The sequence below is a fragment of the Heloderma suspectum genome, chromosome 1 (assembly GCF_057233095.1).
Source record: "Heloderma suspectum isolate Gila_16-S chromosome 1, 16-S_ref, whole genome shotgun sequence".
NCBI lineage: Eukaryota > Metazoa > Chordata > Lepidosauria > Squamata > Helodermatidae > Heloderma > Heloderma suspectum.
Window position 1 is genome coordinate 380,632,853 of NC_139458.1, and position 24,527 is coordinate 380,657,379.

At 44.8% G+C, this 24,527-nt stretch overlaps 1 long non-coding RNA gene across 1 annotated transcript in view; it reads left to right on the forward strand.

Moving 5' to 3' along the window:
• The window catches only part of LOC146359933 (uncharacterized), a 33,647-nt gene that overhangs the window by 830 nt on the left and 8,290 nt on the right, over positions 1–24,527 (forward strand). The window lies entirely within an intron of this gene.

Genomic DNA, 24,527 nt, shown 5'->3' on the forward strand with positions numbered 1-24,527 from the left:
GCACGCACAAGCCCGTGTTACCCCTTGCTCGGAATGCCACTCCCCCACAGCAGCTTGGGCGAGGGGGAGATTTTGCAGATCAAAATAGCTGCTGCTTCAAAGTTCAACCCCCGCCCCACAAACCGTCGGGCGATCCTATCGCGGATCTCGCCGCCGCGTCTTGCCTGTTTCAGTCCCCGGGAGAGGAAACCGCGGCGCCGCACCACGAACGTGCCAGACAGATTTTAAACTTACATCTCTCGTTGCAGCCGTCCCCAGCCTGGTGCCCTTCAGATGCGCTGGGCTACAGCTCCCCTTATCGTGGCTGGGGATAATGGGAGTTGTAGTCTTAAGACACCTGGAAAATACCAGGCAGGGGAATGTTCTTCAGAGCATCTGGGATGAGGCATCTTGGCCCATGTGGTCATGATGTCCAGCGGCCAGATTTGGGAAGTGACATTGGACATGACTCCTGGAAATCCAAATTAAATTAAATGCTATTTTAAGAAATGCTAATAGGAATATGGGGGAGGGAGGCACTATATGGATTGTAACCACAGCACTGGGCAAGGGCAGTTAAGCCTTTTCTCCTATGCTTTTCCTAGTTAAACAGTACACCCCCCGGACTCTTGTCCAGAGGAGCAAAACATACAGGTACCATACAGATGGAAAGGGTTAACCCACCCCCGCGCACGCACACACCCATTGCCCCACCAAACCATTGTTCTGCAGCCCTGGAGATCTTTCCCACATCATTTCTAGTTTGGCTCTGTGAAAGCAAATACACTGCAGAATTATTCTTTGTATAGCATGCTGCCCCATTGTCTTCTGACCAGTTATCAGATGGCTCTGATTTTAAAATATGCTGAAATCCTTCCTTACATCAGGATATGACAATGCATTCAAAATACATACACTACATTTCAAGTCCTGTTATGCTGGTCTTTCCTGCAGTAAACTCTATAAGGTATGAAGAGCGATACTTGTTCCTAAAACTCAGAAACAGGCACCAGTGGATTGCTTCCAGATAGAGGGCTCCTGTCATTGTGCAGCTTTTCCTCTCTAACATATTCTTTTCTGGTTAGAAAATGACGGAAGAAGTGGTGGGAAAATACAGGAGGATTACAGATTGAAGACAACATCTGGACCTCCAGTAAAATTCCGTGAATGTGGCAGGGTGATTGCACAATAAAAGCATCATCTGGAAGCACCCCTAATTGGATTCAGCTCCCCAAAGCTTGATCACAGTGACTTTAGGAATGTGTGTTTTTTCCCTCTGCACTTTACGGGTTTCTTCCAGGAACCACTGTTGTAACAGTGTAGCAGCAGCAAACTCAATTGCCATATAAAGTGTAGCATTTCTGAGCTGTTAGGGCTCGACATAGAACCCCTTCTCTGGAAGATAGAATTAGCTATTTGAGTTGTTTGCAATGTTTGACTTTCATACATGCATCTCTCTCTGTGAATGTAGGTGCAGTATACAAGCTGTATTCAACCCTGGCTCCCCAGCACATGGACTCACAGTGAAATACACATGTGTGATTATGTGAAAATCTACACATGGGTAATATATACCTTTCAGACAGAAGTGCTTTCGGTACAGAGATCGCAGAAAGTGTGTTCTTAGGAAAATCACTTTCACTGCACCTCTGTGGCATAGCTGCCACCACCTTGTGCCAAGCCGGTATGTGTGTGCGTGTATGCATGTATGTGCTTTCCCTACACACTCTCAAAATCATTTTTAAAGGGGAGCATCCTACCTAGAGCCGGCCCAAGACATTTTGCCACATGAGGAAGAGCAGTATATGGTGCCCTCCCCTGCCTCCCAGTCAACATGCATGGGCTAACCAATGCATTTTGGCACCTGAGGCAGAAAATCCCATAAGCCCTTCTCCCCCTCCCTGGCAGTAAAAATACAAAGGGCTGTATCCAGTCTTAGTCATACTTAGAGCAGGCCCATGGGACTTAAGTTAGCACTGCATCCAAAACAGTAATAATCAATTAATAGCTAACAATTTGCTACCTTTTCATGACACCAAAAATCTGTCTGAGGCGGCTGCCTCACTCTCCCTGATAGGGCCCCGGCCCTGATCCTTCTTTATTAGAATTCCATCATCTGATATGACTAACATGTGACTGCGATATTAGATGGAATTCTGATCGGGAAAGATGATTTCTCTTTTTTAAATTATTTTGAGAGTATGTAGGGAAAGCACAGGTGCATAGCACAAGGCTAGTGCAGCTCTGGAATGGAGGAGCAGTGAAAGTAATAAATTGCATTAATGTGCTGGGATGACAATGAGATCTAACCATTGGAGGGCACAAGGTCATGACATGCCGTTTTACTGGGTGCAAAGTGTATTCTGGCCTCAAAAGGGGGGATAAATGCTGTCTCCATTTTGAGGGAACTTTGTATGCATTTCTCCAGGAGGTTGTTGCTGTAAACTGCCCAGGAACTAAAATCTCTTTTTTTGTCTTAAATGCTTCTCCAGCTGTGAATGAAGACAAGAAGGGAGACTAGGAAAATGTCTTTAGAAGTACATAGCTTTTGTCTGGCTTGTAAAACTTAGGAGAATGTGCAGGGCCATGTGGGGGTAGAGATTTCGGGTGCCATTAAAGAGCAGAACATATTACATATAATAATATGTATAACATATTCCATTTGGATCTTTTCCCTCTGGTGGCAAAACGCTTTGGGCCTGCCCAAGGAATCTGGTGATCCACTATTCTGAACTGGTAAAATACAACACCAGACCCCTCTAGCCCCTTTCCCGTTACATTTATATGCAGCTCACAGCTGCTAAGGTACTGATCTCTATACCGGCCATTCCCTGTCCTAATATGACCTTGATCTTTTGAAAGAAAACCCCCATCTTGTTTGCACTGCTTTGATTTTTCTTGACATCACCAGACTTGAGGTTATTGTCAGCAAAAGCAAAATCAGACTGTTGGGTCATAATGTTAGCTTATAATTAATAAACATGTACGCATGTATTCTTTCTTGACTCCCATGATGTATTCATTCATAGTAGCTCTTTAAGAGAGGCAGAATGTATCTTCTAGAAAACAGCTCATGGTTAGACATTTTGAAATATTGCGGAAAGAGCAAGCAAAGCCATCTCTTACGACTTCTAAATATTTTGTCAAGACCATTTTATTTCACCAGGTGTTTGGCCTGCCCTGAATTACCCCTGCTGTATTGATTGTGGTTTTAATGTCCTGTTTTTAATGAATCTGTTTTTGTGCGCTCAGATCTGTATTGTATTATTTCTCAAATGATTAATTATTACTTGAAGGACCACCTAGTGCACCCATATGAACTTTCCTAAGCATTAAAGAACTGCCTCAGAGGCCCACCAGTAAGACCTGCTAGGTTGGCAGGCATGAGGAACAGGGCGTTTTCAGTGATGGCCCCAGATTGTGAAATTTTCTCCCCACTGAGATACATTCAGCTTCAACACAGCCAGTGCCGAAACCCTATTTTAAAAACCTGTTTATTCCAGGTTGCTTTCTTGTATGCAGTTTTAAAATTAATGAGCTGCTTAAAGGATTGGACATTACTATTTGTTTAAGAATGCTTTTGTTGTTTTTAACTGACCTGTGTTTTATCATTGAATTTTGTGCTGCTTTATGGTTTTGTTGAATTTTGTTTTATTGTGTTGTACATTTCTATTTATTGTTGTGAGCCACTTTGTATGAACTACATCCTAAAAGCTGGCTTATAAATATTCTTATAAAGAAAATAAAAACGTAAGCCACCTTTGGGGTCCTTTTTAGGGTCAAAAGGTGGGATATAAATGGTTTTATAAATGAACTGATTGATTATAGGAGAATATTGGGTCAGACCAATGGGCCATCTAGCACCGTAATGTGTCTTCCAACAGTGGCCAGAACCAAGGATTCAGTACGTTTTAATACTTCAGTTCTCTGTCTTGAGAAGAGGACTCAGTTCCCTGCCATTCACATCCTTTGGATGACTAGGGTATTAGTGATAATTGCATAAGCATTAGGAAGGATGCCCTGAATATCCTACTGCATAGTTGTTGATTATTATTTCTTTTTAATGTTCCAGTCTCCTCTTGAGAGGAGCTCCTGAGACATGTGCAGGCTGTTAGAAGATGAGAAAGTTTGATGGCAGTATTGAAAGCTGAGAAAGTCCAAACTGTGCTGCCAGCACACGTACCAGTGGTACCTTCTGCTGGGATAATGATTTATATGTCTTCATCCTCTCTCACATGCATACAATATAGGCAAGGCCTTGTCTTTTCTTGGATCAAATTCTGTTAAGATAGGAATACTCATACAAAACTCATTGTCATGCAGAATGAAGCTATGGATTCAGAACATTGTTTTCATGGTGGATCTTTTGTATGAATTGTTCTCTAAATCTCAGGTAAATGTAGATTAGGGCACAATCCTATGTATGTTTAGGTAGAAAAACCTCCTACAATTCCCAGCATGGTCCACCCAGTATGGAGTAGGAGTTTTTTCTGTCTAAACATGCATATGATTGCGCCCTTCGTTACAAACTTCCATGGTAGCAAGTACAAACAGAAAATTGATTTAGTAATTTTTTAAAAATCCAATAAAACATTAACTAATCAGCAGCACCATCAGAATAAAAACAGCAGCACCAGGGAGCCAGCTTAAGCAACTTTTATCAGTGTTTTTAATGGCCTGGGAAAATAAAAATAAGTCTTAATCTGGCATGAAAAAAACCATGAGTAGGTACCAGGCGAGCCTCCTTAGAAAGGGTGCCACTGGAGTGCACTGCTGAGAAGGCCCTTTTCAAACCTGGCATCCACTTAAATGCAGAAGGCAGGGACACCCGAAAAAGGACCTCTGACAAATATCTTAGTTCACAAACAGGTCCATGTGAGGAAAGATGGTTCTTGAGGTTCCTGGGTCCTCAACTGTAAAGGTCTTTCAATGGAAGTACCATCACTTTGAATTGTGCATAGGGAAACGGACCAGCAGCCAGTGAAACCTGTTTCCACACTAGCATGATATGACCCCTAGGGCTGGTTCCAGTTGGCAGCCTAGCAGCTGTTTCTTTCAGTTAGTCCAGAGATACTGAAATAAGATATTTAGCTTCCTTTCCATTCCGCCTAATTAATAATTCGATGCATTTCATATCATTCGAGGCTAATAGGGCAATACGATTTCTCTCTGTGTCCCTTGCACATATCCAGATTGCTGTACAACAAACATAATGGCAGAGCTGTATGGAGTAAAGGTTATGATATAGTCCATTGCAAGGGGTCTACCATACTCTTTTACAGTTACTAGGTGGGAACTGAACTTACCTCTTCCAATTGTCTTCAGCTGCCTCTGACTCTTCTTCAAGTCATTGTATACCAGCAACAGGTTCATGATGTGAAACGTCCTTACACAAAGACAGGAACTCTGGATGAACAAGAGAGTACGTAAAGCCCAAACAGTCAAATGTTCATTCCTATTAGTCACCTGAATTAGTTATTACCAATCAGCAGTATCCATTCTACAAACAAATTACCAAAAGGAAGGGAATATTTTGTGTACTCAACAATAACAGTGGCGGCTGACCCGGAAGCTAATAAAGCACGTCTTATCAGTTCCTGAGTTCCTTTTTAACTAGCACCACAACTGCCCACTTTGGTCCAGTCCTTGTTTTGCTTCCATCTGCCATCTTCTCAGTTTCTTCTGAGGTCATTCTAACTCTCTGTGTAGCATCAATATCTAACATCCATATTTCCCCTGACTGTGCAAGAAGTCTGTATTTCCTATGGCAGGAAATTATTTCTTTATTTCCTATAAGGACCTCGCACTCCATTCAGCAAGCATCTGTTGAAAACCGCCTCTTTACACTTCATATCTCTCAGTGTGTGACCAGAAATGATCCAGGGACTTGATGAAATATCTGCCATATTCCAAGGACCAGTGGTCCAATATTTTAATAAGGAAACAGTGCTGCAAAGTTCTTCTCAACAACTGCCTAATGTCTGAATGAGCAAAGAATCATTGTCGTTGTGACGGAAGATTAGCAACAGAGTCAGTGGTCCTCAGCTAGTAATTGGCAAACAAATTGGCATAACAAAATACAAGAGGGAAAGACAACGCTTAAGATATGGAATGTTCCTCCCCTTAAGCATCGCTCCTCCTTTACAGGCCTTTGCATCTTCCCTCCCTTGCCCCTTCAAGCCTAGAACAAGAGTCTAATGCAAGAAGAGGAAAGGAAGTTAAGCACAGCTGCAAATCCAATCAACACTGCCCTGGCAGACTGACCAGCACAGCTGGGAGCTGGAAATGCTCTTTTTCAGGCACAAATTGATACCAAATGGAGCAGATGGAAGAAGGCCAGTTATGGCTCATGATTCATGCAGCCAGATCCCGACGAGGAGCTTAAGAGCTAGAAGTATCACCAGATGACCGAGCATTGCTGGGAAGTTTCAGATTGTATGTGTGCGGGCTGATCCACATGAGATATTTTCAAACTTGTTTTTAAACTGAGCTAAAGGAAGAAGTGGAACCACTTTGAATTGGGAAAGGGTGATTTGGTTATCTGAGAACTGACATAGTCAGCAAGCCCACAAGGAGCTACATGAACCCAGGAGGCCAGTTCACCTGACATATACTCAAATCAAGTTGTTTCAGCAATCCTAAAGACAAGATAATCATTTGCCCAAACTGTAGCCTAAGGACTAATATCCATGGTCCTTTGGAAATATGGATAATTATTTTCAGTCTAGGCTCATGGCTCTTATATGCTTGGATTCTGGTCTATTCATGGCAAAGCAGTCTGAATGGTCAAGCAGGAGCCACAGCTTGCTGAGCTGCCATTCAGCCCACAGTAGAGTTTTTGTAGTGGTGTGCTGAATAGTCATCTTTGTGCCCATGCATCGACAGCCACTTCCCATCAGAAAAGATCAGCCTGAAGATAAAAGAAGCAGCCAGCAGTATGCCCACATAGACACTGGTACAATTTGGGGAAACTTACTGTACAATTTGCAGATATCCATGTGTGCCTTGTTTTTCAATCTCCATGCCATTAGAATGATGCTGCTATATACATAAGAAATTATGTCAAACACATTGCGTGTTTTGTGTAACGTTTTAAAATGGAAAACCTTATAAAATATATTACAGCACTTCTGAGAGCCTTCTTGGGATACAAAAGGGCCATGCATATTGGTCCTTAGACTTGCACTGATTTGTAGCATGGACACAGACTAACCATTTTATCTACATGATTTTTTTTTTCATTAGCAAAATGGAGACCCAAGGGAAATAGATACTTAACATCTTGTTCAAAGTCACACAAAAGGTCTGGGGCAAAACTTGAATCGCCATAGTCTCCAGTATATGACAGGCTGCCGCTAATTTCTGAACAGTCCTTTTCTCTTTTCAAGTAGGTCCCTCTGGCAACAACAGAGTGACCACATCCATCCATACGTCAAAATGTAAAGATCCAAAATCTCATTATTTTCTCCATAGTATCACTGTGTTGTCTTCATCAGGAAGTTCACTTCTTACCTAGAAGTAGTTTCCTCCAGTGAGATCATCATGGAGGCATTAGACGTTTTAAATTCCTGTGAGGCACTGAGGTCCCCAATATGACACAAATTCCCTCTGTGAAGGGACCAACCCCACCCCACCCCAAGAAGAAATACATTGATTCTTTGTGTTGTGGTCAATAACTAAAAGCTGTAAAAAAAAAAAAAAAAAATTGGCACCAAACTATGGAGCTAGCAACCCAACCCTAGTCTTTAATTGCTTGAGATCTGAGGAAGGAGACAAAGGGAGGAAATGTCACAAAGAATCTCTGTTTTTGCTTCTTTAGCCTTTGGGTAGAGGGGGTGGAGATGGAATCATGCTAATGGCACAGAAAGTTAGCAGAGCAGGGGGAGAAAGCCTTAACAACAAACCCTAACACATACAAATGCCCAAATCATAGTGTAATGTTTTGAGCAATAAGCTGCCTGTGAGGTAGGAGCTTCAGACTCATCATTTTTCGGCACGATCGGTTTTATGTTTTGGGGGTGGGGGAGAAATACCCTAGATGGCTACAGATTAAGAGCCAGATCCTTCGCTGGTGCAAATAAGCACTTCTCCACTGACTTCAAAGAGAGAAATATTTCATATTCTGAATATGCAACAAATCACTTGTTTAGAGATCAAACAGCCACTGAAAATGTGGTGTAGTACAGAGGAACCAAGCCTGTCTGGTGCAATAAAAAAAACAATTTCTGGATGAGTTCTGAGATTTAAAATTAGCTTTGGCAAATTGTGGATAGACAGCAGCTTCATAATCTCCAAGATGCAACTTATTTATCCCTATAAGTAGTGCTGAGGTATTACTGACCATGAAGTCTCTGTTTTAATGTCTAGATCATAGAATCATAGAATAGTAGTATAGTAGGGTTGGAAGGGGCCTACAAGGCCATCAAGTCCAACCCCCTGCTCAATGCAGGAATCCAAGTCAGAGCATCCCTGACAGATGGCTGTCCAGCCTCGTCTTGAACGCCTCCAGTGTGGGAGAGCCCACCACCTCCCTAGGTCATTGGTTCCATTGTGGTATTGCTCTAACAGTCAGGAAGTTTTTCAGCCGGAATCTGGCTTCCTGTAACTTGAGCCCATTATTCCGTGTCCTGCACTCTGGCATGATCGAGAAGAGATCCTGGCCTTCCTCTCTGGGACAACCTTTCAAGTACTTGAACAGCACTATCATATCTCCCCTCAGTCTTCTCTTCTCAAGGCTAAACATGCCCAGTTCTTTCAGTCTCTCTTCATAGGGCTTTGTATCCAGTCCCCTGATCATCTTTGTTGCCCTCCTCTGAACCCTCTCCAGTTTGTCTGCATCCTTCTTCAAGTGTGGTGCCCAGAACTGGACACAGTACTCCAGATGAGGTCTAACCAGTGCTGAGTAGAGGGGAACTAGTACTTCCTGGGATTTGGAAGCTATGCTTCTATTAATGCAGCCCAAAATAGCATTTGCCTTTTTTGCAGCCACATCACAATGTTGGCTCATATTCAGCTTGTGATCGACAACAATTCCAAGATCCTTCTCACTTGTAGTGTGGTTGAGCCATGTATCCCCCATCTTGTAACTGTGCATTTGGTTTCTTTTTCCTAGGTGCAGAACTTGGCATTTATCCCTATTAAATGTCATTTTGTTGTTTTCTGCCCAGCGCTCCAGTCTATCCAGATCACTTTGAATTTTGTTTCTGTCTTCCAAAGTATTAGCTATCCTGCCCAATTTGGTGTCATCTGCAAATCTGATCAGCATTCCCTGCACCTCTTCCTCTAAGTCATTATTAAAAATGTTGAAGAGCACTGGGCCCAGGACTGAGCCCTGCGGTACCCCACTCGTTACCTCTCCCCAGTTTGAGAAGGTCCCATTGATAAGCACTCTTTGAGTCCGATTCTATAGCCAACTGTGGATCCACCAGATCGTTGTTTCATCTAGCCCACTTTGAGCTAGTTTGCTCATCAGGATATCATGGGGCACTTTATCGAAAGCTTTGCAGAAGTCGAGGTATATGATGTGTACAGCATTCCCATGGTCCACAAGGGAGGTTACTTGATCAAAAAATGAGATCAGATTTGTCTGGCAGGACTTGTTTTTGACATGTTGGCTTCGAGTAATCACTGGATTATTTTCAAGGTGCTTCCAGATGGATTGCTTTATGATCTGCTCCAGAATTTTCCCAGGGATTGATGTCAGACTGACTGGTCTGTAGTTCCCAGGTTCCTCCTTTTTACCCTTTTTGAAGATAGGGACAACATTAGCCCTCCTTCAGTCATCTGGCACTTCCCCCGTCCTCCAAGATTTCTCAAAGAGAATAGACAGCGGTTCTGAGAGTTCTTCTGCCAGTTCCTTTATTACTCTAGGATGCAGTTCATCTGGCCCTGGAGATTTGAACTCATTCAAAGTCATTAGGTGTTCCTTGACCATATGCCTATCGATCTCAAGCTGCAATTCTGCCCCTTCAGCCTGTACTTTGCCTTTGCCAGGGGGGTCATAGACCCTCTTTTGGGAGAAGACTGAGCCGAAGTAGGAATTGAGCACCTTCCTTTTCTTTGTCATCTTTTATCGTTTTGCCATCCTTATTTAATAGCTGAACAACCATTTCTTTCCTCTGCCTTTTACTATGCACGTAGCTGAAGAAAGCCTTTTTGTTGTTTATAGCATCCCTCGCTAACCTCAGCTCGTTCTCAGCTTTAGCCTTCCTGACGCCATCCCTGCAATTCTGTGCTACCTGCCTGTACTCTTCCTTTGTTACTTGGCCTTCTTTCCACTTCCTATATGTGTCCTTTTTTGTTTTCAGGTCATCCCTAAGCTTTTTGTGAAGCCACATTGGCGTCTTCTGTTGTCTTCCAGCTTTTCTTCTTGTTGGAATTGTTTGTAATTGTGCCTTGAGAATTTCCTTTTTTAAAAGCTCCCACCCATCTTGGACTCCTTTTCTCGTTAGCATCGCTTGCCATGGGACCTTACTGATCATTGTTCTGAGTTTATTAAAATCAGCTTTCCTAAAATCCAGGGTACGTGTTTGACGACACTCGGCTTTTGCTTCCCTTAGAACCAAGAACTCAAGTACAACATGGTCGCTTTCCCCCAGATTTCCTGTAACTACTACTTTATCCACTAAGTCATCTCTGTTGGTTAGGATCAAGTCAAGGATAGCCGATCCTCTAGTTCCTTCCTCTACTTTCTGTAGGAGGAAGTTATCCACCACACAAGTCAGGAATTTCCTGGAGGGGCCATGTTTTGCAAAATTTGTCTCCCAACAAATATCGGGGAAATTGAATTCCCCCATTACTACTACATCATGCTTCCTTAAAACATTGGCTATTTGCTTTTCAAAAGTTTCATCCTCGTCTTCTCCTTGATTGGGTGGCCAGTAGTAGACTCCGACCACCAGGTTCCTTTTATTCTTTGCTCCATTTATTTTGATCCAGATGCTCTCGATGGGGCTACCAAGCTCATCCTCCTGTATTTCTGTGCAGGGATATGTATTTTTCATATACAGTGCAACCCCACCTCCCTTTCTGTTCCTCCTCTTCTTTTTGAACAAGTTATATCCTTCAATTGCTGTATTCCAGTCATGAGAGTCATCCCACCACATCTCAGTTATACCTATCAAGTCATAATTTCCCTCCTGTATTAAGAGTTCAAGTTCGTTCTGTTTGTTTCCCATACTCTGGGCATTAGTGTATAGACATCGAAGACCATGTGCTTCATAGTCTGGCTTTCTTCCTACATGTGTCTGAAGACTTTTATTGGGCGCTATCAGAGCTGTTCTCTCCATTGCAGTGCATGCGCCTATGTCCATTGTTACCCCCAACATTACATCTCCCTTCCCCGTAGGATTCAGTTTAAAGCCCTCCTGATGAAGTTCTTCATGCTTTGGCCAAACACATTCTTCCCATCCTTTGTGAGGTGCAACCTGTCCCTTGCCAACAGCCCATCTTCCAGGAAGTATAGCCCATGGTCCCAGAATACAAATCTCTCTCGTCAGCACCACCTTCGTAGCCAGTCATTCACCCGGAGTATTTTTCATTTCCTTTCTATCCCTCTTCTAACTACTGGAAGGATGGATGAGAAAACTATCTGGGCCCCAAAGTTCTTGAGTTTCCTTCCCAAAGCTTCAAAGTCTGACGTGATCTCTTCGTAGCTCTGCTTGGCGGTATCATTTGTTCCCACATGGGTGAACAAGAAAGGGATACCAGTCAGTGGGCTTTATGAGTGCAGGCAACCTTTCACTCTAATCCGTCCTCCCGAGAGACAACATACCTGGCGAGGCCACGGGTCTTCGTGACATACTTGGGTCTCGATCCCACGCAGCAAGGAGTCTCCCACAACTACCGCTCTTTTCTTCTTCTTGTTGTAGGCCTGGGTTTCATCACCTCTGTTTGACTGACCTTCAGCCTCTTGCTCACTCCCATGTAGGTTCCCCTGTGATTCTTCCTCTGCAGGCTGTCCTCCAGTCTCATCCGCAAATACCTCGAATCGGTTCCACAGCTCCACTGCTTCCACTGGTGCAGAGTGGCATCTAGTTCTTCTTCTCCTAACTGTCACACTTTTCCAAGGAGTATCCTCTACTCCATTTTTCTTCACCTCAGCATTTCCCACTGCCTCATCTTGCTGTTGCTCTTCAAGCTTCTGGTCTTCCCTTTGCTGCTGTAGTTCCCCCATTCTGTCCAAGAACTTTTCGTGTTCTCTTATTCCCCGGAGGGTCGACAGTCGCCGCTCCAGTCCACTTACTTTTTCTTCCAGCAGCGTGATCAACTTGCAGTTGTTGCTGGTGTAGGCCATGTTGTTCTCAGGCAAGAAAACAAACATTGCACACACCTTGCAGGTCACCACCACTGGAGAGTCCTGTCCTTCCATTGCCTCTTTTCCCTTTTTGTGTCTAGCTTTGTGATTGTTCTAGACTAGCCTGTGCCTGCTCCACTACTCAGTAGAGGTTAAAAGCAGAGTCCCACTGGTGTGGAAGTGTGTGTTAGGGATGTACGAATGTCACTTACCTTGAACGAAATTTGATTCGCGGTGGGGGGGAGGCGCTCTGTCCCTCCCCCCAAAATTCTGGCGGGGAGGAGGCGCTCCATCCCTCCCCCCGAAATTCTGGCCGGGGGGGGGAGGCGCTCCATCCCTCCCCCCAAAAATTCTGGCCCGGGGGGGAGGCACTCCGTCCCTCCACCCCCGAATTCTGGCTGGCTGGGCCGCAAATGGCAGCAGCCGTAGCCACCGCCATTTCCGTCCCTGCAGTCAGCCGTGATAGGCTACATATATGTTTACATAGCCTATCACGGCTGAGTAAAAAAAAAAAACTGCTTGTATGCAAATGCGTTCCTTATTTTGGCACGTGTAGTCTACGTAAACATTTACGTAGACTACGGCAAAAATAAGGGAAACACAAATAGCGTAGACGCTACGCTATTTGCGTTCCTCTTATTTTCGCCGTAGTCTACATAAATGTTTACGTAGACTAGACGTGCCAAAATAAGGAACACAAATGGCGGCGCCCATGGGCGCCGCCATTTGCGTACTCGCGGTTTGTTTTTTTGTTTTTTACTTAGCCGTGATAGGCTATGTAAACATTTACATAGCTTATCACGGTATTTTTTAAAAATCTAGCCGTGATAGGCTACGTAAATCTTTACGTAGCCTATCACTTTTTTTGGTTTTTGTTTTTTTTACTGGAAATGGCGGTGGCAGACAGTCGGAAGACCGGCCGCCGCCGAACCGGAGCTGCCGCCGCCAGGAGGATTCGCCCAAGGTAAGTCCCATCCTGGGGGGGGCGGGGGGGGGCAGACTGTTGCGCCACCAATTTCGGGGGGCCGAATGCGCTGGCATTTGGCCTCCCTGAGATTCATGGCAAAATTCTCTGACATCCCTATGTGTGTTACAAGACAAATAAATGAAAAAAAGTTAGTTAAAAAAAAAAGTTAGGGGCCTCCCCCTTGACCTCCCCTGCCGAACTCCCCTGACCAACTCCTGTTTGCTTCCCCTGTTCGCTCGCTCCGGTCGGTCGCTCTCTGGGAGCTTGCTTGCTTCTGTAGTCCCTGGACCAGCTGGAGCAGCTTGCTCTGCTCTGCTCTGCTCTGCTCTGCTCAGCTGGGATGCGGGAAACAGACTGAAGCTTTCCGCCCACTCTGCTGCTGGGAGTACTCAGGCCACACACCCCCAATTCAGTTGGAGCTCTCAGAAGCACCTGGTGAGCTCACAGCCACTCAGAAGGATAAAGGGCAGCCCCCTGGGCTTCCTGCAGCCCACTTACCTCTTAGCCTCTGTCTCCTTTGGCACTATCAAGGCACTATGGATGGCTTGGAGAACATCCAGGTAAATATCTTCAACTGCAGTTATGTGACATTAGCTGTAGGGCCCAGCACAAATGCCCTTGCCAAGGAGATTAGTTAAGTCTTTCACAAAAATCACATTGTTTACAAATTTTTTAAAAAAAAATCTGGGCTTTTTCTTAAAAGATCATTGTCAGGGTGGACACTAAGCCCATAGAATCCCAGAGTAGTTCTAATTCTGAAGGAAGAGCAGCCGCTCCTGGGAGAGGAGCGCGCTCATCCTCCCCAGGGCCAACAGCTGGCAGAGATTCCTCCCACTGGCATTCCTAGCATAGATAGCAGTCCCGGGAGTGAGAGAGCGCGGGAAGCAGACTTGCTGGATGTGCAATGCTGACGCAGGGAGCGGTGCCAAATGGAGGGCGCGGAAAGGAGGCGTAGTGCCCGGTTGGCGCGCAAACAACAGTTGTGCCCAGAGGATACAAGGGAAAAGGGGAGGGGCTCTCTCTAGCCCATAAGTTCAGGGTCTGCCAGCGATTCTCCTTCAAACGGGGACCAACTGTTCCAACTTAGGGCATAGGTACTCTGCTGCTCATATCTAGTTGCTAACAGTAGAGTTGTTAAGTTGTAAAAGAGGAATAAAGCTTTGAAAAGAATCCCTTTGTCTGTGTCTGGAAGTGGCTACTGGATTAGACTGAGAGAGGCCTCCAAGGAGCCCTTGACAATCATTCTCTTATTTTTGTTTAATAATTCAGAACAAAGGCCCAAGACAACTTTGCAAGAAAATCAAGTATGAGAAATCTTCCAAAAATATAACCACCAAGCTCTCCTTTCAGCAAAATATAAAAACCAGGTGGAGCATCCAATCATTCAGCCAGGTGGAGCATCCAATCATGGCTCCACTCAAGAGGAATTTATTTTTTAAAAAGACAAAAACTATAAATACATTTGTACTATATTATTCAGCCACAGTGTACTGCTATGTACTTAATGCTATCAAGGGTGGCAATAAATAACAAATAACCAAAACTCACATTGTGTAGAAAACAAAGTGAGTTTGCAGGACCTTGTTTATTCAAATGCATCCCCTTCTATGGGCTCATCAAATACATAAATACGGAGCAGGAGTCTTTGAGGAGAAGGAGCTCACTGCAGGGGGAAGGAAATCTCTGTGTCTACTACATATGTGCTTCTTTGGAAGTGCAGCCCTTCTCATCACCAGAGACTCAAGACAAGTTCCTGTCTAGCTTCTCTCAACTTCTGCCCTTATGTTTGGACTATGTAGGGCACATATATGCAATCTGTGAGCTGCATGTCAGCTGAGGAAGCTCTGGAGTATCCCACCCACTTTTCCCCACTGCCCAGCTGATCAGCCATTAGTGGCATGGTAGAAAATAGATTGCTGATCAGGATGGGGGCAGGTGCACAAGGTTAGAGAGCCTCTCCCTCCTCCCAGCAACCCTCATCAAGATCGCTGTTTCTCCAAAGGGAGAGAGAACTATTTCAGCCAGGATAGAGTCTGAACTCTACATGTAGCACTACAGTCAGGGCCAGGATCAGAGGTAGGTATGGTCGGGCACCTGCCAAGGAACCACAACCCAGCAGGGGCCCTCTGAAAAGAGCCCCCTGGAGTCGCTCCTCTTTACTATTGCATCCTGCTTGTTCACCTGCCTCTTGTTCTGGCTTAGACAATGGGGGCTGTGAGGAGGGGGACCAGCAGATGCCGCTGCCTACTTGCTCGCTGCCTGTCAAACAAGCAAGTGGTAGCAATGATGAAGAGGAGGAGTAATAGCATCTGGTGACAAGGGCAGTGAGAAGGTAGATTGACTGAGGGAGGGGGCCCATTGTCTTGCCTAGGAGCCCTCAGAAGCCTGGAGCATTGTGGAGGCTTTCGGTAATAATCATTGTTGTTCAGTTGTTCAGTTGTGTCCAACTCTTCATGACCCCATGGACCATAGCACACCAGGCCTTCCTGTCCTGCGCTCTCTCCCGGAGTGTGCTCAAGTTCATATTCATTGCATCGGTGATGCTATCTAGCCATCTCATCCTCTGCCATCCCCTTCTCCTTTTGCCTTCAATCCTTCCCAGCATCAGGATCTTTTCCAGGGAGTTTTCTCTTCGCATTAGGTGGTCAGAATATTTGAGCTTCAGCTTCAGTATCTGTCCTTCCAATGAGCAGTCAGGCTTGATTTCCTTTACGATTGACTGATTTGACCTCCTTGCAGTCCAGGGGACTCGTAATCTATAGGTGAGTCATCTGATCCTGTGTATAGGGTTAGCTGTTTGCTCAAATAGGATCCTAGAGGTCTCCTTGCTACATTCCTCTAGCATCTTTTCTACAGTTCTTGAAATGTCTCCCAGAGGTAATACCCAGAAGCTGAGGTGGTATGAGTCCAATGGGGTATATGCAATGATGATAGTCTGAGAGATAAGAGGCTTTTATCCTGCTATTGAGATTGATTATTCATGGAAGTTTGCAGGTCCCTTACATGATGTCGTCAACCTCCAGGGCATGTCCTGTGCTAAATTACCTTTATCCCATTTTTTAAGAGATAGGAGATAATGAGCTATCAAATCACAGTGTGTTGAGTTCCTCATGAAAAGAGGAAATCTCTCAATAAGAGGAGCTAGACCAAGTGCCATCTAGTGGCTGTAGAATGAACATATAGAACTACGCAGATAAGGGAGAAAGGGGGGAAGGGAAACGCATGTAAAGGGAGCCTGTCGTGATCCTGCATTTAAAACAGAAGCCGAAAGACCCGGTAAAGTTGCAGGATTTTAGCCTGGCGTAGAAATGCTTAAGATGATTGATACACAAGTGTTGTCACTGAGGAGCATGCCCACATTCTTCTGTCTCTTTTTCTCCTGCCCAAGGATCTCCAAGATGTACATTCAGGACAAGCATCCCAAAAAGACCAAATTGAAAACTAATAATTCCATAACATGCAGCTCAAAGTTTGCCTTTCTCATAGAAAGGAGCACCAGATGTGGCAGGTTCATCTCAGAAATCCAAGAGGAGGTGTTTTCTAGGGAGCCAGAAGGAGGCATCTCAATGTGATCTGATTGTAGACACACACTGATTATTCTTTACTGCCACTATGCAATTTACACAGTCCATTGCTATAACTTGGGTGAATTATTACTTACATACACACACACACACAGACACACACACACGGCTTTTAAATCTAGGGAAGGCACTTAAACCCAGGGCAGGCACTAAATGTCACTGAAGCACTGTGAAAATTCAAAAAGGACAAAGGTTAAGGGATAACCACTGTAATTTTTAAGCATGGCAATTACTATTTTAGCACTGTGTGTTTGAAGAGCCGTTTCTCATGGGCAATCACAGTTTCATCTGCAATTGGATGCCCAGCAAGAACATATGTGACAATGAAATGGTAGCACTTTGGAGTTGTGACTTTCTAAATGATTATTCCCCTTCATGGATCACTGCCTTGTTGTGGCGAAGGGGCTTGCGTAACTCAGTGAAACCATAAGCTATGCCGTGCAGGGCCACCCAAGACGGACAGGTCATGGTGGAGAGTTCTGACAAATGTGGTCCACTGGAGAAGGAAATGGCAACCCACTCCAGTATTCTTGACAAGAAAACCCCATGGAACGTATCACAAGGCTAAAAGATAGGACACCAGAAGATGAGCCGCTCAGGTCGGAAGGTGTCCAATATACTACTGGGGAAGAGCAGAGGGTATTTCCAAGTAGCGCCAGAAAGAGTGAAGCGGCTGGGCCAAAGCTGAAAGGACACTCAGCTGTGGATGTGTCTGGTGGTGAAAAGAAAATTCGATGCTGTAAACAACAATATTGTTTAGGAACCTGGAATGTCAGATCAATGAATCAAGGTAAGCTGGTGGTGGTCAAACATGAGATGGCAAGATTGAACATCGACATCTTGGGAATCAGCGAACTAAAATGGACAAGCATGGGCGAATTTAATTCAGGTGACCATCATATCTACTACTGTGGGCAAGAATCCCTTAGAAGAAATGGAGTAGCACTCATAGTCAATAAAAGGGTGGGAAAAGCAGTACTGGGGTACAATCTTAAAAATGATAGAATGATCTTAGTACGAATCCAAGGCAAACCATTCAACATCACAGTAATTCAAGTCTGTGCCCCAACCACTGATGCTGAAGAAGCTGAGGTTGATCGGTTCTATGAAGACCTACCACACCTTCTAGAACTAACATCAAAAAAAGATGTCCTCTTCATCATAGGGGATTGGAATGCTAAAGGAGGAAGTCAAGAAATCAGCAGGATAACAGGCAAGCATAGCCTTGGTGTACAAAATGAAGCAGGACAAAGGCTAATAGAGTTTTGTCAAGAGAACACGCTGATCATAGCAAACACACTTTTCCAACAGCACAAGAGGCAACTCTACACATGGACATCACCAGATGGTCAATATCGAAAGCAGATTGATTATATACTTTGCAGACAAAGATGGAGAAGCTCCATACAGTCAGTAAAAACAAGACCTGGAGCTGACTGTGGCTCAGGTCATGAGCTTCTTATTGCAAAATTTTGGCTTAAATTGAAGAATGTAGGGAAAACCAATAAACCATTCAGGTATGACCTAAATCATATCCCTTATGAATATACAGTGGAGGTGAGGAATAGATTTCAGGGATTAGACCTGATAGACAGAGTGCCTGAGGAACTATGGACGGACGTCCGTAACATTGTTCAGGAGGCAGCAACGAAATCCATCCCAAAGAAAAAGAAATGCAAGAAAGCCAAGTGGCTGTCTGGTGAGGCTTTACAAGTAGCTGAGGAAAGAAGGGAAGCAAAAAGCAAGGGAGAAAGGGGAAGATATACCCAAATGAATGCAGATTTCCAGAGAATAGCAAGGAGAGACAAGAAGGCCTTCTTAAATGAACAATGCAAAGAAATCGAGGAAAACAATAGAATGGGAAAGACTAGAGATCTCTTCAAGAAAATCGGAGATATCAAGGGAACATTTTATGCAAAAACAGGCATGATAAAGGACAAAGAAGGCAGGGACCTAACAGAAGCAGATGAGATTAAGAAGAGGGGGAAAGAATTAGGGATGTCAGAGAATTTCTCCACGAATCTCAGGGAGCCCGAATGCCAGCGCATTTGGCCCCCCGAAATTGGTGGAGAAACGGTCTGCCACTCCCCCGCCCCCCCCTGGGACAGGACTTACCTTGTGTGAATGTCCCTGGTGGCGGCGGCGGCTCCAGCAGCGGTGCGGCGGTGGTGCGGCAGCAGCGGCAGCAGCCGGTCTTCCGACCGGCTGCCACCACCGCCATTTCCAAGGTTAAAAAAAAAAAAAGTGATAGGCTATGTAAAGATTTACGTAGCCTATCACGGCTAGATTTTTAAAAAACACCATGATAGGCTACGTAAATGTTTACGTGGCCTATCACAGCTGAGTGGGAAAAAAACCAACAACAACACGTACGCAAATGGCGGCACCCATGGGCGCCGCCATTTGCATTCCTTATTTTGGCATGTGTAGTCTATGTAAACATTTACGTAGACTACGGCGTAAATAAGGGGAACGCAAATAGCGTTGCCCTTATTTTCGCCGTAGTCTACATAAATGTTTACGTAGACTACACGTGCCAAAATAAGGAACGCAAATGGCGGTGGCCATGGGCGCCGCCATTTGCGTACACGTGGTTTTGTTTTTGTTTTTCACTCAGCCATCATAGGCTATGTAGACATTTACGTAGCCTATCACAGCTGACTGCAGGGACACAAACGGCGGCGGCTACAGCTGCCTCCATTTGTGTCCCAGCAGGACAGGATTCACGGCGAGAGGGACGGGGCACCTCCCCCCCGGCCAGAATTTCGGGGGGAGGGACGGAGCGCCTCCCCCCCACCGTGAATCAAGCTTCGGGTTCAGGTAAGGGACTTTCGTACATCCCTAGAAAGAATACACAGAAGAACTATACAGGAAAGATCTTAACGTCCCTGATAGCCATGATAGTGCAGTCACTGACCTTGAGCCAGACATCCTCGAGAGTGAAGTCAAGTGGGCCTTAGGAAGCATTAGTAACAACAAAGCTAGCGGAGATGACAGGATTCCAGCTGAGCTATTTAAAATCCTAAAAGATGATGCTGTTAAAGTGCTGCACTCAATATGCCAACAAATGTGGAACACTCAACAATGGCCACAAGACTGGAAAAGGTCCGTTTACATTCCAATTCCAAAGAAGGGCAATGCCAAAGATTGTTCAAACTACTGTACAATTGCGCTCATTTCACATGCCAGCAAGGTGATGCTCAAAATCCTACAAGCTAGGCTTCAGCAGCATGTGAACAGAGAACTACCAGAAGTACAAGCTGGGTTTCGAAGTGGCAGAGGAACTAGAGATCAAATCGCCAACATTCGCTGGATCATGGAGAAAGCAAGAGAATTCCAGAAAAATGTTTATTTCTGCTTCATTGGCTACGCTAAAGCCTTTGATTGTGTGGATCACAACAAACTGTGGCAAACTCTTAAAGAGATGGGAGTACCAGACCACCTTACCTGTCTCCTGAGAAACCTGTACGAGGGTCAAGAAGCAACAGTAAGAACCGGACATGGAACAACTGATTGGTTCAAAATTGGGAAAGGAGTACGACAAGGCTGTATGTTGTCGCCCTGCTTATTTAATTTATATCATGAGAAACGCCGGGTTGGATGAATCACAGGTCAGAATTAAGATTGCCAGGAGAATTATCAACAACCTCAGATACGCAGACGATTCCACCCTAATGGCAGAAAGTGAAGAGGATCTAAAGAGCCTCTTGTTGAGGGTGAAAGTGGAGAGTGCAAAAGTTGGTTTGAAACTCAACATTAAAAAAACGAAGATCATGGCATCTGGCCCCATCACTTCCTGGCATATAGACGGGGAAGAAATGGAAGCAGTGACAGATTTTATTTTCTTGGGCTCCAAGATCACTGCAGACGGTGACTGTAGCAATGAAATTAAAAGACGCTTACTCCTTGGGAGGAAAGCTATGGCAAACCTAGACAGCATAGTAAGAAGCAGAGACATCACCTTGCCGACAAAGGTCCGTCTAATCAAAGCTATGGTTTTCCCAGTAGCAACGTATGGCTGTGAAAGCTGGACTATAAGGAAGGCTGAGCGCCAAAGAATCGATGCTTTCGAACTGTGGTGCTGGAGAAGACTCTTATGAGTCCCCTGGACTGCAAGGAAGTCAAATCAGTCCATCCTAAAGGAAATCAACCCTGAGTGCTCATTGGAAGGACAGATACTGAAGGTGAAGCTCAAATATTTTGGCCACCTAATGCAAAGAGAAAACTCATTGGAAAAGACCCTGATGCTGGGAATGATTGAAGGCAAAAGGAGAAGGGGATGGCAGAGGATGAGATGGCTAGATAGCATCACCGATGCAATGAATATGGACTTGAGCACACTCCGGGAGAGAGCGCAGGAAAGGAAGGCCTGGCGTGCTATGGTCCATGGGGTCACGAAGAGTCGGACATGACTGAACGACTGTACAACAAAAATATGATTATTGGCACCCATTGCTCTATCAGTATGGGATCACGTCTCATGGTGCCCTGTCAGTCCCATTTTGAGGCATAGAGTGGTTTTCCGATGTATATTGTCCTGTCTGTCCAAGTATCCCTGAGCAATGTGAAATATTCTGGGGCATGGGCCAGATGCACTATCAGTTCACATGGAGTGCAAGAAGCTAGACCTACTGGGTTATCTTTGTCCTGGGAACCGAGACTACATCCTACCTGGACCATGCCCAATATGTTACTGCATACTACAGAGGAAGACCAGTAATGTGAACATTAGCCAAGCAGTCTTTCAGGGAAACGTGTCTACTATTATCAGTCTTTTGAAGAAAGAACCTCTGATAAAGTACGGATGTCGGAGAAATCCACAATGGATTCAAATGAGTTCAGATTTCTATGAATCTGACCTGAAATTTCTGCAGCAGACTGGCTTTTTCCATGTCACACAGACTTGCAGAGGGATTTGTGCTAATTTGCACTTGTGAATTTGTTGTTAATGTGAAGATGGCAGGAATGCTTGTACTGATATACTTGTGTTCACCACACACACAAATTCAAAGAGGGGGAGGAAAACACATTTCTCCTAAAAGATAGGTGGGCAAGAAAAGAGCTAGGCAATGGGGCTTCTGGGACAAAATGCATCCATTCACCCAAGCAAATTACTCAGCTATGGGGGGGGCAGTGCTGATGTAGGTGGAAGGCATCATGTCATAACACCAATTGGCCTGGACTGCACATTATAGCAGCAAGGAAGAACTCCATGGGAGAAAACAGCTGCAATACAATAATAATGAACATCTGGATAAACTGGAAGGGTGTAATCCAGCATTCCCTAACATGGTAGCCTCCAGATGTTTGGGACATGAACTCCCATCAGCCCCCACCAACACACCCAATGGACATTGTTGATGAGGATGGTAGTCCAACAACATTTGGAGGGCCCCAGCTTCCCTGCCCCTGGGCTCCACAGCAGGAATGATCTTGCTGAGGGCCAAACTAAATGTGATGTGAATTGCGCAGACGCCCCCCCCCAACCCAGCATTCTCTGAAGCTGCTATCTGCATGTCAAAGGAAGCCTTTGAAGCCTTGAAATGCAAGTGGCAGCTTCAGAAGAGACATTGGGATGGGTCACTGGCAGGAAGGGAAAGATTTAAACTCTCCCTCCCCACCTTGCCTTGTCCCAAGGCTGCTCATGTTTCCCCTTGGCTGCTATTTACATAAGGAAAAAATGCAATAGAATAACACTAATGCAACATCTGGATAAAACTGAAAGGTGTGATACAGCCTTCCCCAATATGGAACCTTCCAGAAGTTTTGAATTTTAACTCCCATCAGCCTCAGCCAGCATGGCCAATGGTCAAGAATGCTGGGTGTTGTAGTCCAAAACATGGGGAGGGGACCATCTTTTGGACTGGGGAAGGTTGGCGTAATCTAAGCAAAGGTAAGCACTATCCATTTATTTATTCCATTTCTATACCTCCCAATAGCTGAGGGTCTCTCAATGGGAACTCAACGGGACTCAAAAGTGCTTCCCTTTGGCTAGGTTGTGCTCTTACAGTACATGAAACAAGTTTCTTTTTTTCTTCAGAGCTGCCCTTAGTAAAATGAAAACATTTATTAACATCCATTCCAAGATAGCCTGAGGTTAATTTCAGCTGCTCCAGCTACATAATTCCTTCCAGTTAGGGGTTCATAACAGTAATACCAACAGACCATTAAGCACAGCAACACTGCCAGATTCTGCAATGATGGGATTTATTTATTTATTTAATTTTTATACCACCCAATAGCCAAGGTGGTTCACAAAATTAAAACCACAAAAATACAACAGAAAATACAATATAAAATATAATAGATGGAGGGCGCAATCCTATGTGGAGAGGCGGCCGCCTATCCAATGCATGGCAGGAGGACCGCGGAGGGATTATCTCCTCCACACTCCAGCCACCCTGCATTCCCGGCTAGATGGCTGATTTCAGCTGTCTAGCCGCAGGACGTTGGAGCATGGGGTGGGGAGGCCGGATGACGCATAGGAAGCATGATACCGGCACTTACACACTCCCCTCCCCTCCCTCAGGAATGCCCCCTTTTGCCCTGCTCTGCACTGCTCTTGCAAGCGCAGAGCCCAGGGACAATCTATGCCACCTACAAGGCTGCGGGGGAGGGGGCAGGGAGGTGGTTCTCCGGGAACCAACCTCCAGGCATGGCTCCCAGGTCGGTTTCTGGAAACTGACCTATCCTATGGCCATCTAGCCTCTGTCTAGTGGCCATAGGATTGCGCCCTAAACCTACAGAAAAAAATACGACCAGGGAAATAATTAAGAAATTAAGTATGAATTGGTGTTAAGAAATGCACATACTTAAGCAATATAGTGTAATTAACCAGGTTAAGTTGACACTGGAGGCCTAGAGTTAAATTATTAAATTATTAATTATTAATTAAGTTAAATTATTCTCCAAGGAATCCTTCTGCATTTGCTTCCATTTCATGATTAAGGAGCCACCTGCAGTTACAGTGCCTTGCATAAGTATTCATCCCCCTTTGACTTTTCCACATTTTGTTGTGTTACAATTTGGAATTAAAATGGATTTAATTGGCATTTTTATCATTTGATTTACACGACATACTTAATACTTTGAAGGTGCAAAATATTTTTATTGTGGCACAGAAGTTAATTAAACAAAACAAACTGGCATTGTTGGTTGCATAATTATTCACCCCCCAAGTCAATACTTGGTAGAAGCACCTTTGGCAGAAATTACAGCTGTGAATCTGTTGGGTAAGTCTCTACCAGCTTTGCACAGCTGTATCCGGCCATTTTCGCCCATTCTTCTTGGCAAAATTGCTCAAGCTCTGTCAGGCTAAATGGGGACCACTGGTGAACAACAGTGTTCAAGTCTTGCCATGGATTCCCAATCAGATTGAGGTCTGGGCTTTGACTGGGCCATTCTAAGACATTCAGGTTCTTGTTAAACCACTCCAGTGTAACTTTGGCTGTGTGTTTAGGGTCATTGTCCTGCTGGAAGGTGAACCTCTGCCCCAGTCCCAGGTCCCTTGCAGACTGAAACAGCTTTTCCCCTAGAATTGCCCTGTATTTGGCCCCATCCATCTTGCCCTCATCCTGACCAGTTTTCCAATCCCTGCCAATGAAAAGTATCCCCACGGCATGATGCTGTCACCAGCATGCTTCACCATGGCAATGGTGTTCTCAGGGTGATGAGCACTGTTGGCTTAGTGCCACACAGCCAA